The following is a 16,765-nucleotide window of genomic DNA, read 5'->3' on the forward strand; positions in this document are numbered from 1 at the left end:
CCCAGTGTTTGATAAAGTAGAAACATAAATTGTGTAGGGGGAAACTACCTATTTGATTAAAAAAAAACTACTAGGAAAATTGGAAAACAGTGTAAAAGTTAAAATTAGATCTCAATAATAAAAATATTACATTTTATGAGGTTTATTAAGGATCATTAGAAATCAAGGAATAAAGAGGATACAAAATAAAGACCACATGCCCATGGCTGATTAGCCAATTCAAAATCCCTGAACTAGCTTACCACCACCACCATGATGGCTGCAAGCCCAAAAGAGAGCAGCCCAAAAGAACCACCCACTCACTAATATCCTCAGTCTATAGGAAGTAATGACAGGAAGTCAGTGGGCTCCTGAGAAATGTAGTTCTTTTTTAGGGTAACAGATTTTCAATTACGCATTCCTCCTGAGACTGGTAGAAGACTAGTCTCTCCTGTAAATCTTGTAAACATAACCAACTTTGAAATTACAATAATTGGGGGGTAAAAGGGAAATAGAACAAAACCAATGACTTATTGGTTCATTGACAAAAAGCCAGTTAGGGGGCAGTCCCCTTCAGCATAAGAGTATACATTCGAAACAAATGCATTCAACTCCACACAGTTCAAATCACCATATCCCAAAGTTCACTCTGGGTCTTCTGGTGGAGTGTGTGGTCTGTGGAGGCATCTTCATGGTGCCTTCTACAAGCAGTTCACTTTCTGGATTCTGAGAGGTGGCATGTTTTTTAACCTAAAATTACTCTCAAAAAGAATTTAAACTTTGCATTTTAGAATAATAATACATTCCCTCCTGAAGAGGGTGTTGAAAAACACAAGGATCACTTAGGGAAGCATGGCTGAGTTATGACATATATAAATCAATTATCAAAAGAAAAAAACCAAAAACATCAAAGAAAAACAAATGGAAGAAAAAGTAAACTTTTTGGAAGAAAGAAAAAATTCAAAATCAGAATCAAAATGTCAAAAATGTATGTACATAAAGTTTTGAGGAAACAAGAATAAATTCATAATAGGCCCTTGTATTTTGGATTCAATTTAATAAATTTCTAACAGGCCCTGGTATTAGGGTCCAATTAAAGTAATTTCTATATTATAAATCTGTAAGACAAAATACAATAATATTTCACTTACCCATTTGCAGCCAAGACTACAGGAAGTTGCTATACTATAAGAGAGAAAAAGGACTAGATTATAGGAGCAAATGGGATCCAGGATGGAGCCAGAATAATTGATATCATGTATTTTATATAGAGTATGTGGTACAAGGAAGACCTGCATTTAACACATGTTAAACAGCCACAACATTGAGACTCACACATGATTAAGTCCTTGTACTCTTTGCGCAGAATGTCATCAATCCACGTGGGATTGGTTTGGTCTCTTTGAACTTGTGCTCTATTGGCATTATGCAAGTGGCTTTGTGCTTCTTTAGCACTTTGTAATGGCTCTCTTTGTATTCCCTTCTCCTGGAATCAGACAGAATCATTAAAAAAAGTCCCATAAAATTTTTTAAACAATCAATGGCATCATTTTTATAGTTCAAAGCTTTTTGAGTATACATTAACACCAAGGCAAATATACTTTAAACTTATATTACTACAAAATCAAAAAAGTTAAAGAAAAATCTTCTCAATATTGTTGACATGTGATTCAAATACAAAAAGGAGAGAAAAAAATAAAACTGAAATAGTATATTGCACATGCAAGCAAAACAATAATAAAACGTTTTAAAAATAAAAAACATATAGCTTACAATCATTGGCACACTGTGTCAGCTAGAGAAAGGTGAAATACAAAGGTTTCTCACGCAAAAATGAGATCCATTTCCTTTTCCAACTTGGCCATGATCCACTGTTTACAAAGTTACAGTTTTTATAAAGAACAATAGTACAACAGGTAATGCACATTCAAGAAGTATCAAAATCCCCAAAGTTATAATAACCCATTTAATGACAATAGCAAACAAACCTATTATCATATTTTACATAAGTCTTCTGTATGACATTTAAAGCTAATGGATACTTTTCACAGGTTTTTCAGGCATAGTAAATCTTTCAACCTTGGTTGAAATATTTTTAAATAAAGTAAAACTTATTGGGGTCTAGGACATTGCTAAGAAATCTATATTGTTCTAGTGGAAGTAAATTAAACTGAAGAGTTACAAATGAGGGATGCTCCCTCTTGGGAGCCATCCAGGGGTACCATGCCATGGGATCAACTTCCCAGCTCTGTTGGTATGAGACAGTTATGTCCCATCCATTTACATTTTTACAAATACAAGAGGAGGGGATTATAATTGTACTTCACTTCAGATACTAAAATGAACCCTTTACCTCTTGTTACAAATAACTCAGACATAGGCAAAATGATTTGTCAGAGTTGTTGAAAAAAACTTTTTAATCATGTCTAAAGACCCCTTAAAATCAATTTGAGATATTTAGCTCATTAAATTTGTCAAAAGTTGTTAACCAGGTTGATGGAGTACATCCATCATCTGTGTGACAATTTACAAAGCCAAAATGGAAGAAAGCACTGTTTTATATGGGATTATTCAATAATATTTGTTCAGTATAATTATAGGGGAAAGGTAACAGAATATATCAATAGCTAAAACACAGTAGACTAAACTGATTCACTGTAACAGAATAGTATTGAATATATTAATATATGAACTTAAAACAACAAAACTAAATCTTAAAGCAGACAATCAGCAAAATACAATAAAATACAGATGCTTTCATAAAACAATGTAGTCTGAAAAGGCTTACAATTTTCACCTCCAGTCTCTTTAAAGTTTCTTTCTCTGTCCATCCAGATTCCTTTTGTCAGATTTTTTTGGCTCTCCCATAGTGAAGGAGAATTCCTCACTGAACATGGTGAGGGGGAATCCCAAATTGTATGAATCTTAGAAACTGAGCAGGCCCAAATGGCAAAGGGTTATAGGGATATGAGTTTTCTCCCCTGAATCTTAGGCAAGATAAGTGAAAAGATTAGTACACTCATGAAAAAACATCCTAAAGCTAGAAGCTGTTTGAAATAGGTAATGCATTGCTCTTTCATAGAATGAGCTATGCTTGTAATTTACTTCCAATTTGGAAGAGTAACTTCCTTCTTCCTTTCCCCCTGAGGTAAACACTAGTTTCCCCAGCCAAGTAGAGAGGAAATTAAGAGGCTTATCACTGCCTAAGGAAAATAAACCCCAGTTTTTACCAGGTACCAAGAGAGCAGTTTCAAGTTTGTGAGTTCCAAAGATATAGCCACCGCTATTAGCAGGAATGAAGTTGGACTTGGGGCCAAAGATGGAAAAGGAGCAGGATTAGGAGAAACCAGCGTAGGCAGCAGCAACCAAAGACAGCAACAAGGAATGAAGAACTCGGGCTCAAGCAGATGGGAGAGAGAAGCAGTTTATCTCTTCTTTGCCTAGAGTCTCCTGGTTAAAAATAGACTGGCCAGTAGAGAGAGCAACCAGGCAAAAAGTAGGGAAAGAAAAAGACAGCAACTCCAAAGAGAGGGTGGGTAGGTGGGTGGGGTGGGTGAAAAGTCTTAGCAGGAGAAACGTGGCTTAAAATTTATCTAGGCTATCTTTTTAAAAAATTGAGTCTTTCTCATCCCTTCTGGTTGCCAAAAATATAAAATTTTAAATTAATGTGCAATAATAAAAATAATATACTTTAAGAGGTTTATTAGTGATCTTTGGAACTTAAGAAATAAAGAAGATACAAAATAAAGACCATGTGCCCATAGCTGATTAGGCATTTCAAAATCCCCATGCTTAGCATACCACCAACACCATGCTGACTGCAAACCCAAAAAAGAGTGGCCCAAGAGGACCACCCACTCACTAATATCCTCTGTCTACAGGAAGTACATAACAACATGAAGTCAGTGGGCTCCCTGGAAATGTAGTTCTATTTGCATAACAGATTTTCAATTATACAACAGTCTAGAAGAAATTAAACGTAGACCAGTTACCTTACACCACATTCCATAGTACATACTTAATGAAATATGACCCAAATATTACAGATCATTCTATCAAAAAATCAGAAATGAAAAAGATTAGTCCTAACTGCTTCTCTCACAATTACTGGTAAGATATGTAATCTTAACCAGATAAGATAAAATACATAATTCTGATTACTTGAAGCTGAAAAGCTTCTGTACAGACAACATTAATGCATCTTGGAGGGTTCCATATACATGACATATAAATAATTTCTACATACAAAGGGGAGAATAGGGGAATGAACAAATGGTTCTCAAAAGAAGTGCAAAGTATTTATAACCACATGGAAATAATGCTGAAAAAAAAATAATATTAAGAGAAATGCAAATGTTAAAAATGTGGTTTTACATCACACATTGAAAAGTAGTGAAAATGACATAAAATAACAACAGTCAAGGTCAGTGGGGTTATAAGAAGATAGATACACTAATACTATGTTGGTGGAGGTCAGATAAAACTTCCCAGAAGTTTTAAGTTTCATAATTCCTAATTGTTCTATAACATGATAGGAGCAATACTATATTACCAGAAATGGGTTTCATTTTTCATGAGCTTAAGATTGATAAAAAAAAAAGAACCATACTTATGAAATACTATTGTGTTGAAAGGAATAATGAACTGGAGGAATTCCATGTGAACTGGAATGCCCTCCAGAAATTGATGAAGAATGAAAGGAGCAGAACCAGGAGAACATTATATACAGAGACGGATACACTGTGGCATAATTGAATGCAATAGACTTTTCTACTAGCAGCAATGCAATGACCAAGGATAATCCAGAGGAATTTATGAGAAACATCCTGAGAAAGAACTGTGGGAGCAAGAACACATATGAAAAACATATGATTGATCACATGGTTCAATGGGAATGTGATTGGGGTTGTGATGTTAAAAGATCACTCTATTTCAAATAGGAATAACACAGAAATAGGTTTTGAACAACAATAATGTATAACCCAGTGGAATTGCTTGTCAGCTCCAGAAGGAGGGGGAGGGAAGAGGGATGTGAAAAATCATAAATCATGTAACCATGGAAAATATTCTAAATAAATTTTAAAAAATAAAGAGAATCATACCAGTATTGTATTAAAAAGCCAACTTCATCAGAAATACCCAAGACAAATGTGCAGGTACTTGCCTATGTTACAATTGGATGTCTCCCTAAATATCTGACCCAAGATATCTGAGAGTTATTACGAAAGAAGCATGTTTAGCAAGCTGAATCTCAAATACCCTGTGACCAACAGCCAAGGTAATTTCAGAGTCATGCAGGGTAATGTAATGTCCTAATCCCTACCCTTAAGAAGTTGGACTAGTTTTTCCTAAAAAAGTATTAAGAGGACTTCCCGGTAATCATGGCTGCAATCTAGAAGCCACACGCTTCCTCTCCCCGGCACCGAACCAAATAGACTAAATCAAAGGAGAATAAAAATCACCTTTGGCGGAACAGGACTCCCCAGTACCCCACAGAGTCAAAGGTACATGGGGTTTGAACATTTCCACACTATAATAAGAAGGAAGAAAAGTTTGCACAGAAACATGAACTGAGCCTCCCTTCCCCCCCCACCTCCCCCACCAAACCAGAGCGAGCTACCGGAGCTCTCACTGGGATACTGAGTGAGTGGGGAACATTTCTGTCTTGGGGGGGGCACTCCAGGGTCCTTGGGATCTGGGGACTGCCAGGCAACAATGTCTCAGAGCGGTTTCACAGGAGAACCCGGAGCTGAGCACAGGCTGCGAAGCCTTACTTGGGGTGGTTGTGCTGAGCATCTGGGTGGCTCTAAACAACAGGGGTGGACCACGTGCTGATTATCTGGGCAGAGCTGAACACCTGGGCAGTTTGGATGTGATCAGGGGCCCAGCTCTCTAAGAAACCTCGGAGGCTGGGAAGAACTAGTCTAAGGCAATCTAAATTCACAGAAAACCCGTCCATATCACCCAGACCCCAGACCAAAAAGGAAAGGGGAATAAAACCACCAAAGGGATGGCTCACATGGCCAAAATCAAGCCTCCAGGAAGAAAGGGAAAAAGGTGACTATTGAAAACTTTTATGGTGGAAGTACCCAAGGAAAAGAAGAGAATGAGGAGGAAATAAAAAAAAAATCAGAACATGCCTCCCAAAATGGAAACTATCAACAAGCTCTGGATGATCTCAAACTGGAACTTATCCAAAAGATGGAAACCTGGAAAGAAAAATGGGAGAAAGAGATCAGCAGTCTCACAGATAAGACTTCTCAATTGGAAAAAGAGCTCGAAGCATCCAGTAGAAGGGCAGACAAAGCTGAAAAGCAAAACCAGTCCCTAAAGACCAGAATTAAGCAACTCGAAGAAAGTGAGATCATAAAACAGCAATAATCAATAAAGCAAACCCAAAAAATTAATGAATTAGAAGAAAACATAAAATATCTCACTGAGAAGGTCACAGATTTGGAAAACAGAGGGAGAAGAGACAACCTCCAAATTATCGGTCTCCCAGAAAAACCAGAGATAAACAATAAACTCGATATTATTCTACAGGAGATTATAAAAGAAAATTGCCCACATGTTCTGGAGCAAGGGGGCAAAATAGAAATAGAAAGGGTTCATAGAATACCCTCTATACTAAATCCCCAAAAGACAACCCCTAGGAATGTAATTGCCAAATTCAAGAGCTTCCAAGAAAAGGAGAAAATCCTACAAGAAGCCAAGAAGAGGAGCTTCAGATATAAGGGGGCTCCCATAAGGATCACACAGGACTTAATGGCTAACACACTAAGAGACCACAAAGCATGGAACATGATATTTAGAAAGGCAAGAGAGCTGGGTCTCCAACCTAGAATAAACTACCCAGCAAAACTGACTATATACTTCCAGGGGAAAGTATGGGCATTCAACAAAATAGAAGATTTCCAAGCATTTGCTAAGAAAAGACCAGAACTTAGTGGAAAATTTGATATCCAAGCACAGAAAGCAAGAGACATATGAAAAGGTAAATATGAAAGAAAGGGAAAAGGAGATAAATCTTATCTTTTTCTTTAAGTCAAACTCTCTTCTATAAGGACTACATTTACATCAAATTATATATATATTAATATGTGGGGAAAATGTTTTGTGTAACTCTCAAAAATTGTAGCATCATAAGAGTAGTTAGAAGAAACATGCATAGGGAAAGATTGGGGCATTAAGAAGATTTGGGGAAAGTGGAGGCAAAGAAAGGAAAAGGGAGGGGGAGAACCGTCGATAACACTAAGATTTACTTCAAGAAATAGGGGGGGGGACTTAATAGAATAATATTTCCCATATAAAGATACACATGAGAAGGGGAGGGGAAGAACTCTCATATGAGAAGGAGAGGAAGAGAGCATGAAGTGGAATTACTTAAACCTTACTCTCAGTGAAATCAAATCTGAGAGGGAAGAACATCTAGATCCAGTGGGATCCTGAATTCTATCTTATCCATTAGGGCAAGAAAGAAAGGAAAATTAAGGAGGGGGAGGGGGATGGGAGTACAAAAAGGGAGGGAAGGAGAGGGGGGAGGGGAAGGGAGCATAAAAAGGGAGGGGCTAGAAAGGGAAGCATCTCAAGGGAGGGGACTAGGGGGACTGACCTAAAGTAAAACTCTGGTTCAAAAGGAGATAGCTAAAAAAGAAAGGTCAGAACTAGGGGAAGGTATCAAAATGCCAGTGAATCCACAAATGACAATCATAACTTTGAAAGTGAATGGGATGAACTCACGCATTAAACGTAGACAAATAGCAGATTGGATTAAAACCCAAAACCCTACCATTTGTTGTCTTCAAGAAACACATATGAGACGGGTTGACACTCACAAGGATAGAATTAAAGGTTGGAGTAAGACCTTTTGGGCCTCAACTGATAGAAAGGAGGCAGGAGTTGCAATCATGATATCTGACAAAGCCAAAGCAAAAATAGACCTGATCAAAAGGGATAGGGAAGGTAAATATATTCTGTTAAAAGGGAGAATAGACAATGAGGAAATATCACTAATCAACATGTATGCACCAAATGGTATGGCATCCAAATTTTTAATAGAGAAACTAGGAGAATTGAAGGAGGAAATAGACAGTAAAACCATATTAGTGGGAGACTTGAACCAACCACTATCAAATTTAGATAAATCAAACCAAAAAATAAACAAGAAAGAGGTAAAAGAGGTGAATGAAATCTTAGAAAAATTAGAATTAATACACATATGGAGAAAAATAAATAGGGACAAAAAGGAATACACCTTCTTTTCAGCACCACATGGCACATTCACAAAAATAGATCATACACTAGGTCACAGAAACATGGCACTCAAATGCAGAAAAGCAGAAATAATAAATGCAGCCTTTTCAGATCACAAGGCAATAAAAATATTGATCGATAAGGGTACATGTAGAGTCAAATAAAAAATTAATTGGAAATTAAATAATATGATACTCCAAAATTGGTTAGAGAAGAAATCATAGAAACAATTAATAATTTCATTGAGGAAAATGACAATGGCGAGACATCCTTTCATATCTTATGGGATGCAGTCAAGGCAGTACTTAGAGGAAAATTCATATCCCTGAGTGCATATATTAACAAATTAGGGAGGACAGAGATCAAGGAATTGGAAATGCAAATCAAAAAACTTGAGAATGAACAAATTAAAAAACCCCAGAAGAAAACCAAACTAAAGATCCTAAAAATTAAGGGAGAAATTAATAAAATCGAAAGTGACAGAACTATTGAGCTAATAAACAAGACTAGAAGCTGGTACTTTGAAAAAAACAGACAAAATAGACAAAGTACTGGTCAATCTAATTAAAAAAAGGAAAGAAGAAAGGCAAATTAACAGCATCAAGGATGAGAAGGGGGATCTCACCTCCAATGAAGAGGAAATTAAGGCAATCATTAAAAACTACTTTGCCCAACTATATGGCAATAAATAGACCAACCTAGGTGATATGGATGAATATTTACAAAAATATAAATTGCCTAGACTAACAGAAGAAGAAATGGATTTCTTAAATAATCCCATATCAGAAAAAGAAATCCAACAGGCCATCAAAGAACTTCCTAAGAAAAAATCCCCAGGGCCTGACAGATTCACCAGTGAATTCTATCAAACATTCAAAGAACAGCTAACTCCAATACTATACAAACTATTTGACATAATAAGCAAAGAGGGAGTTCTACCAAACTCCTTTTATGACACAAACATGGTGCTAATTCCAAAGCCAGGCAGGCCAAAAACAGAGAAAGAAAATTATAGACCAATCTCCCTAATGAATATAGATGCAAAAATCTTAAATAGGATACTAGCAAAAAGACTCCAGCAAGTGATCAGAAGGGTCATCCACCATGATCAAGTAGGATTTATACCAGGGATGCAGAGCTGGTTCAATATTAGGAAAACCATCCACATAATTGACCACATCAACACGCAAACCAACAAGAACCACATGATTATCTCAATAGATGCAGAAAAAGCCTTTGATAAAATACAACACCCATTCCTACTAAAAACACTAGAAAGCATAGGAATAGAAGGGTCTTTCCTAAAAATAATAAACAGTATATATCTAAAACCATCAACTAATATCATCTGCAATGGGGATAAACTAAATCCATTCCCATTAAGATCAGGAGTGAAACAAGGATGCCCATTATCACCTCTATTATTTGACATTGTATTAGAAACACTAGCAGTAGCAATTAGAGAAGAAAAAGAAATTGAAGACATTAAAATAGGCAAGGAGGAGACCAAATTATCACTCTTTGCAGATGACATGATGGTCTACTTAAAGAATCCTAGAGACTCAACCAAAAAGCTAATTGAAATAATCAACAACTTTAGCAAAGTTGCAGGATACAAAATAAACCCACATAAGTCATCAGCATTTCTATATAATTCCAACACAGCTCAGCAGCAAGAACTAGAAAGAGAAATCCCATTCAAAATTACCTTAGACAAAATAAAATACTTAGGAATCTATCTGCCGAGACAAACACAGGAACTATATGAACACAACTACAAAACACTTTCCACACAACTAAAACTAGACTTGAACAATTGGAAGAACATTAACTGCTCATGGATAGGACAAGCCAATATAATAAAAATGACCATCCTACCCAAACTCATCTATCTATTTAGTGCCAAACCCATGGAATTTCCAAAAAAAATTTTTACTGATTTAGAAAAAACCATAACAAAGTTCATTTGGAAGAACAAAAGATCAAGGATATCCAGGGAAATAATGAAAAAAAAATACAAAGGAAGGGGGTCTTGCAGTCCCAGATCTTAGACTATATTATAAAGCAGTGGTCATCAAAACAATTTGGTACTGGCTAAGAGACAGAAAGGAGGATAAGTGGAATAGACTGGGGGCAAGCGACCTCAGCCAGACAGTATATGACAAACCCAAAGACTCCAGCTTTTGGGACAAAAATCCACTATTTCATAAAAACTGAAAATTGGGAAAATTGGAGGACAGTTTGGGAAAGATTAGGTTTAGATCACCACCTCACACCCTACACTGAGATAAATTCAAAATGGGTGAATGACTTGAACATAAAGAAGGAAACTATAAGTAAATTAGGTGAACACAGAATAGCATACATGTCAGATCTTTGGGAAGGGAAAGACTTCAAAACCAAGCAAGAATTAGAAAGAGTTACAAAATGCAAAATAAATAATCTGGAATACATCAAATTAAAAAGTTTTTGTACAAACAAAACCAATGTAACCAAAATCAGAAGGGTAGCAACAAATTGGGAAACAATCTTCATAAAAACCTCTGACAAAGGTTTAATTACTCAAATTTACAAAGAACTAAATCAATTGTACAAAAAATCAAGCCATTCTCCAATTGATAAATGGGCAAGGGACATGAACAGGCAGTTCTCAGCCAAAGACATCAAAACTATTAATAAGCACATGAAAAAGTGTTCTACATCTCTTATAATCAGAGAGATGCAAATCAAAACAACTCTGAGATATCACCTCACACCTAGCAGATTGGCTAACATGACAGCTATGGAAAGTAATGAATGCTGGAGGGGATGTGGCAAAGTGGGGACACTAATTCATTGCTGGTGGAGTTGTGAATTGATCCAGCCATTCTGGAGGGCAATTTGGAACTATGCCCAAAGGGTGATAAAAGACCGTCTGCCCTTTGATCCAGCTATAGCACTGCTGGGTTTGTACCCCAAAGAGATAATAAGGAAAAAAGACTTGTACAAGAATATTCATAGCTGCACTCTTTGTGGTGGCAAAAAAAATGGAAAATGAGGGGATGCCCATCAATTGGGAAATGGCTGAACAAATTGTGGTATATGTTAGTGATGAAATACTATTGTGCTAAAAGGAATAATAAAGTAGAGGAATTCCATGGAGACTGGAACAACCTCCAGGAAGTGATGCAGAGCGAAAGGAGCAGAACCAGGAAAACATTGTACAAAGAGACTCATACACTGTGGTACAATCGAAGGTAATGGACTTCTCCATTAGTGTCAATGCAATGTCCCTGAACAATCTGCAGGGATCTAAAAAAATACTATCCACAAGCAGAGGATAAACTGTGGGAGTAAAAACCCCGATGAAAAGCAACTGCTTGACTACAGGGATTGAGGGGATATGACTGAGGAGAGACTCTAAATGAACACTCTAATGCAAATACCAACAACAGGGAAATGGGTTCGAGTCAAGAACACATGTGATAACCAATGGAATTGTGCGTCGACTATGGGAGAGGGAAAGGTGGTGGGAGGGGGGGAGGGGAGGAAAAGAAAATGATCTTTGTTTCCAGTGAATAATGTTTGGAAATGACCAAATAAAATAATGTTTAAAATTAAAAATAAAATAAAAAATAACTAAATCATAAAATGTTAAAAAAAATAGTATTAAGAGCATTGTCAAGATTTGATAGGCTCAAGTCATTAAATGATCAAGCCAATGATTTCACTTTCTGATCAGCTAAACTGAAGTCACCAGGAGGAACTTGAAGAGACCTCTGATGATTAGTTGGTGGACTACAAAAGGCACTTCAGGCAAGGGAATTTTCATGTAAATGTATATTTTATGACCCCCAAAATAATTTCAAAATGTTATCAATGCCTATTTTCATTGAATATTCTTCTTTTGCCCATGGCTAAGTAAATCTGCTTTTGTTAACTATTGAATAGACCTGACAGTGTCTCAATTTGTTACAAGATAAAACATAAACTACTAAGAGCCTGGACTGAGTCCTGCTTAGCCCAGAACAATCATTAACCTGAAATCAATATAGAAAGCATTTGCTTTCAATGGAAAAAATCCATATATTTTTATTGATAATCTTATATAGGCTCAACATTATGCTAGTAACTATATTCCCTTGCTCTTAAAGTGCTTAAAATTATGTGGGAAAGTCAAAACTAAAGAAAATGAAAATAAACCAAGACAAAATACTTAATCTGATAGATAATGACTTTAATAATGTACAGTGAAGTACCCATAAAGTGGTCTCATGTATCTAAGTAATACTATTTGAAGTTCTAATTACATAAAATATGGCCACTAGTTCTATTCCAATAGAAATATGAAGCATAAAATCAATCCATGTGATTAATTCACAGGATTCATTATTTGCTCTAATCAGAACCTCAATATAAATGAAAAAAACAAAATAAAACGTGAAGTGGATGCCAAATGCTATGTTTTATAGTAATTAAGCTTGGTCAGGGGAGGGGGGAACAAAAAACAAAAACAAAAAATGTACCATTGTTCTTTCTTTAAAGAGGTAGGGGAACATGGGTGCAAACTGTTTCCTGCTCTATCACGTATGATCACTATGTTGCTTGGTTTTACTTAACCATTTTTCCTTGTTCCAAAAAAGGTTCATTGGATGAATGATGGGGACAGGGAGATGGGGTGGAAAAAATAAATTAATGTACTGAAGAAATAAAAGATACAATTAAACATTTGTCATTATATTCCATAATAAATTATATCAAGAATTATTAGTATTATTAAGCATTAATAACTATTTTATTAATATTATTTATTAATAAGTAATATAATTGAACTAACTAGATTAATATTACTCTATTGCAGAGCACTGTGTTGTACATAGTGGAAGGATGAGATAAGTAAGTCATGATCTTAGACAAGACAGACCTAAAAATATAAAATAATTAGTTATATTAAATGCAAGATTTTAGCTTTTTACAAAGAAGGGAGTGAGGTTTTGAGCTGCATCTTCAAAGATAAATAGAATTTAAACTCATTCATAAAACAAATACTTCACTACTTTGCCTAGTACTAACCTGACATAAGAAAGGAATTAATCTTTCAAAAAAAGGACCTTGTCATATGTGACCAGTACATTCCGACACCCCTCACTTAAGTTTAAAATTATGCATAATAGCAAATTCCATTATTTAATAAGTAGTTCTTATATGAACATACCTAGGATGTTTACAACTTTTCTCGAGCTTATCAGAGATACCGGCACTTTGGGGTCATCATTATAACTAAATAGTATTAATGGGGGGGGGAAGCACTGATCTGACACAGACATGAATTGTTACAAGTAAGAACTCCAAAAAAACACTGATGCAAAAGCTAATGTTTGACCCAAAACACTGTAATGACTCACACTAATTCTTCTCAGAGTGACAATAAGTATGACTGGGCAAATTCCTGTGAGGCTTGGGGAAATGGCATAGATTAAAAAATGTTAATGTATTTTTCTGCCTCTTTTTTTCAGTTGCCAATTGTGTATACTGGAATTCACGTGTGTTGAGTTTGTGTAAAACAAGATCTTACTGAACATATTTCATGGGAAAGAATGGAAGCTGGGCTTACCTCCAACATGACAGAATCTGAATAGTAAAATATTCATTATGAAAGGCAAATATGATGGCAACCAACCATGTTTGTGCCAACTAGTAAAGTTCTTTGCTTTCCAGTGTCGTAGCATCTGACCTACACATAAATGAACCATCTAATAAATTCACCTATGCAGACCATAGCAGTCACCAAAGACCAAAGCAAAGAATGCATTTGAATAGTCAAAATGCACATAACTGAGTCCTTCAATTCAAACTTTTATTAGGCATCTATTGTGTGAAAGACAGGGTAGATTAGAGCCTTGGATTTATACTAAGGAAGATATAGGTAATTTTAATCCCTACCTCTGATACTTTAAGATCAGAGATTTAGAGCTAGATATTTAGAAGGGATTAGAGAGTATCTGAGAAGTGATCTAGTTCAACCCTCATTTTACAAATGAAGAAAATGAGTTTCAGAAAGATTGAGTTATTTGCCATAAACCATAAAGGTTCTACGAGACAAAGAATTTTAACCTAGTCTTCCTATACTTACTAGCTAAGTGACCTTGGGCAAATCAATTAATCTACCAGACACCAGGCAACTTCTTAAATCTTATCTACTGATTCATAGAGTTCTGTTGGCAGAGGGAATTTCCTTATCAGTTCCCCTCTCTGATGAAATCACAGATCCTCCATGTATTTACTTTTTGTAAAATTTTGTATTTGTATATACCTCCATATTTACTTTTTGAATGACAATATACTGGATTTCTGGAAAAACTAGGAAGCAGTTCAAAAAAATTAGGTTTGAATTCCACTGTATACTATAAGTCCCAAATGAATCTTCTTTGTAAATAGAAAAGGTTACATAATTTAAAAATTTAGAGGTAAAAGTGGTAACTTACCATGGTTACAGGAAAAATTAATTTTACCAATGAAATTGTGAACTTTAAAAACTACTCTACCCTACTTAGACCGTACTTTAGGGGAAGATGAAGTTGTAATCTCCTGATTGAACAATGAAGGTACTTAGTTCTCACCTTATAGTGAAGCTAGAACTTTAAGCTAAGTCTATTTTTAGATCTAATACAAAAAGGTGTTAAGTAGCTATAAAGGTTAAATTAATCACAAAAAGGTCAAGTAACTCACAAAAGGTGAACTTAACAAATAAGTGTTAAGTAACTCTAAAGATATAATCAAATCAAAGAAGGTGAGAACTAAAAGTATGGGCAGTCCTGGAGAAAAAGCTTTTAATGTGATTGGTAGATGTGAAAATTTAGAGGAGGAAACACAAGGATGAAAGGTCTATATATTTGAGATTTTTTGTACCTCAAGAACACACTCTCTCTTTCCCTGATTGGTAGTGGAGAGGTAGCTAAGGGCTGCATGCTGAGCCTTTCGGCATCTTAGCATGGCTACAAGCTATTGTCCAGGTCGGTGGTGAATTTCTGGCTGCATTTTCCTCCTTTACTTTCCAACTTTTTCCTCTCAGAAGCCTCTAATCTTCCTCAGAGACCTAGAGGTGGGGAGTTTAAAACTCCCCCTGGCATAGACCAGGTAGGAGAAATCCTATATCCTCTTTCCTCCTTCTCCTTAAATTCCTTCCCTCTCTATTAGTTAAATTACCATAAGTTTCCAGACTGACTTGGGAATTTTATTTGGTGACCATTTAAATCTAGATTTAAAGTCACAACCCTAAAATTATCTAACAAAATGCTAGAGATAATCATAAACTATAACAATTTTGATTATATAGATTTTTAAATACTTAACTGAACAAAATTCATGCTCCATGAGAGAAGATAATTCAGAAGAAAATCTTTGTAGCAAATATCTCTAATAAAGTTCTGATATTAAATATATATTGAGAATTGGTCAGGGGCAGCTGGGTAGCTCAGTGGATTGAGAGCCAGAACTAGAGATGGGAGGTCCTAGGTTCCAATCTGACCTCAGACACTTCCCAGCTGTGTGACCCTGGGAAAGTCACTTAACCCCCATTTCCTAGACCTTACCACTCTTCTACCTTGGAATCAATACACAGTATTGTGTGTAATATGATTCCAAGATAGAAGGTAAGGATTCTTTAAAAAAATTGGTCAAATATATAAGAATGAGACTTCTAAGGATGGATCCAAGATGGTGGAGTAATCTAGAGCAGCTCTGTGCCACCTTGAGAATCCTCTCCAACCAAGATTAAAATGTCTCCACAAAAAAATATAGGAGTAAAAGAACCAACAAGGAGATAGAGTGAAACAACTTTCATGAAAAGAAAAAACAAAAAGGTAAGCAAAGAACATCTGGGGCATCAGGGTGAGAGGAGAGCAGAACCAACAAGAAACTGTAGCAAGGAGGGAAGAGCAAGTCATGCTACCACCCCACCCCACAGTCTTTCTGAGGTAGGGGAACCTATGCCCAAACCAACATCCAGATCCTGGAATCCTGCCTGGGCAAATAGTGGTACAAGCCAACCCATATACCTTGAGATTTCAAACCTGTGGATAAATTCAGAGCCCCAGACCAGGGAATTCTAGTCTGGGATTGGGATAAGGACTTAGTTCACACTTTGGAATGGCTGATAGTACTAATCTTGTTGCTGTAAGGGGAAATTTTAGGGTTGTTACTTAATCTAAATTCAATTGGTCACCAGGGAATATCCCAAATAAAATACCCAAGTCAGTTTGGAAGTTTTATGGTGGTTTAATCAATATAGAGGAAAGGAATTAAAAAGAAGAGAGAAGGAAAGGGTACAGGATTTCTCCAGACTAGCCTGTGCCAGGGGGAGTTCAAAGACCTCCACCACGAGGTCTTCTCAGAAGATTAGGGGCTTCCTAAGAAGATAGTGTTTTGGAAGGTAAAGGAGAAAGGAATCAGCCTCAACTCTGAGAGAGCTCAGAGAAGATGCCTCACTTGAACTAGGTTACTAAGCTTCCCCCAGTAGTGTATCAAGGACATTCACTGCCAAACCCAGACAATA

The sequence above is a fragment of the Monodelphis domestica genome, chromosome 1 (assembly GCF_027887165.1).
Source record: "Monodelphis domestica isolate mMonDom1 chromosome 1, mMonDom1.pri, whole genome shotgun sequence".
Classification (NCBI taxonomy): domain Eukaryota; kingdom Metazoa; phylum Chordata; class Mammalia; order Didelphimorphia; family Didelphidae; genus Monodelphis; species Monodelphis domestica.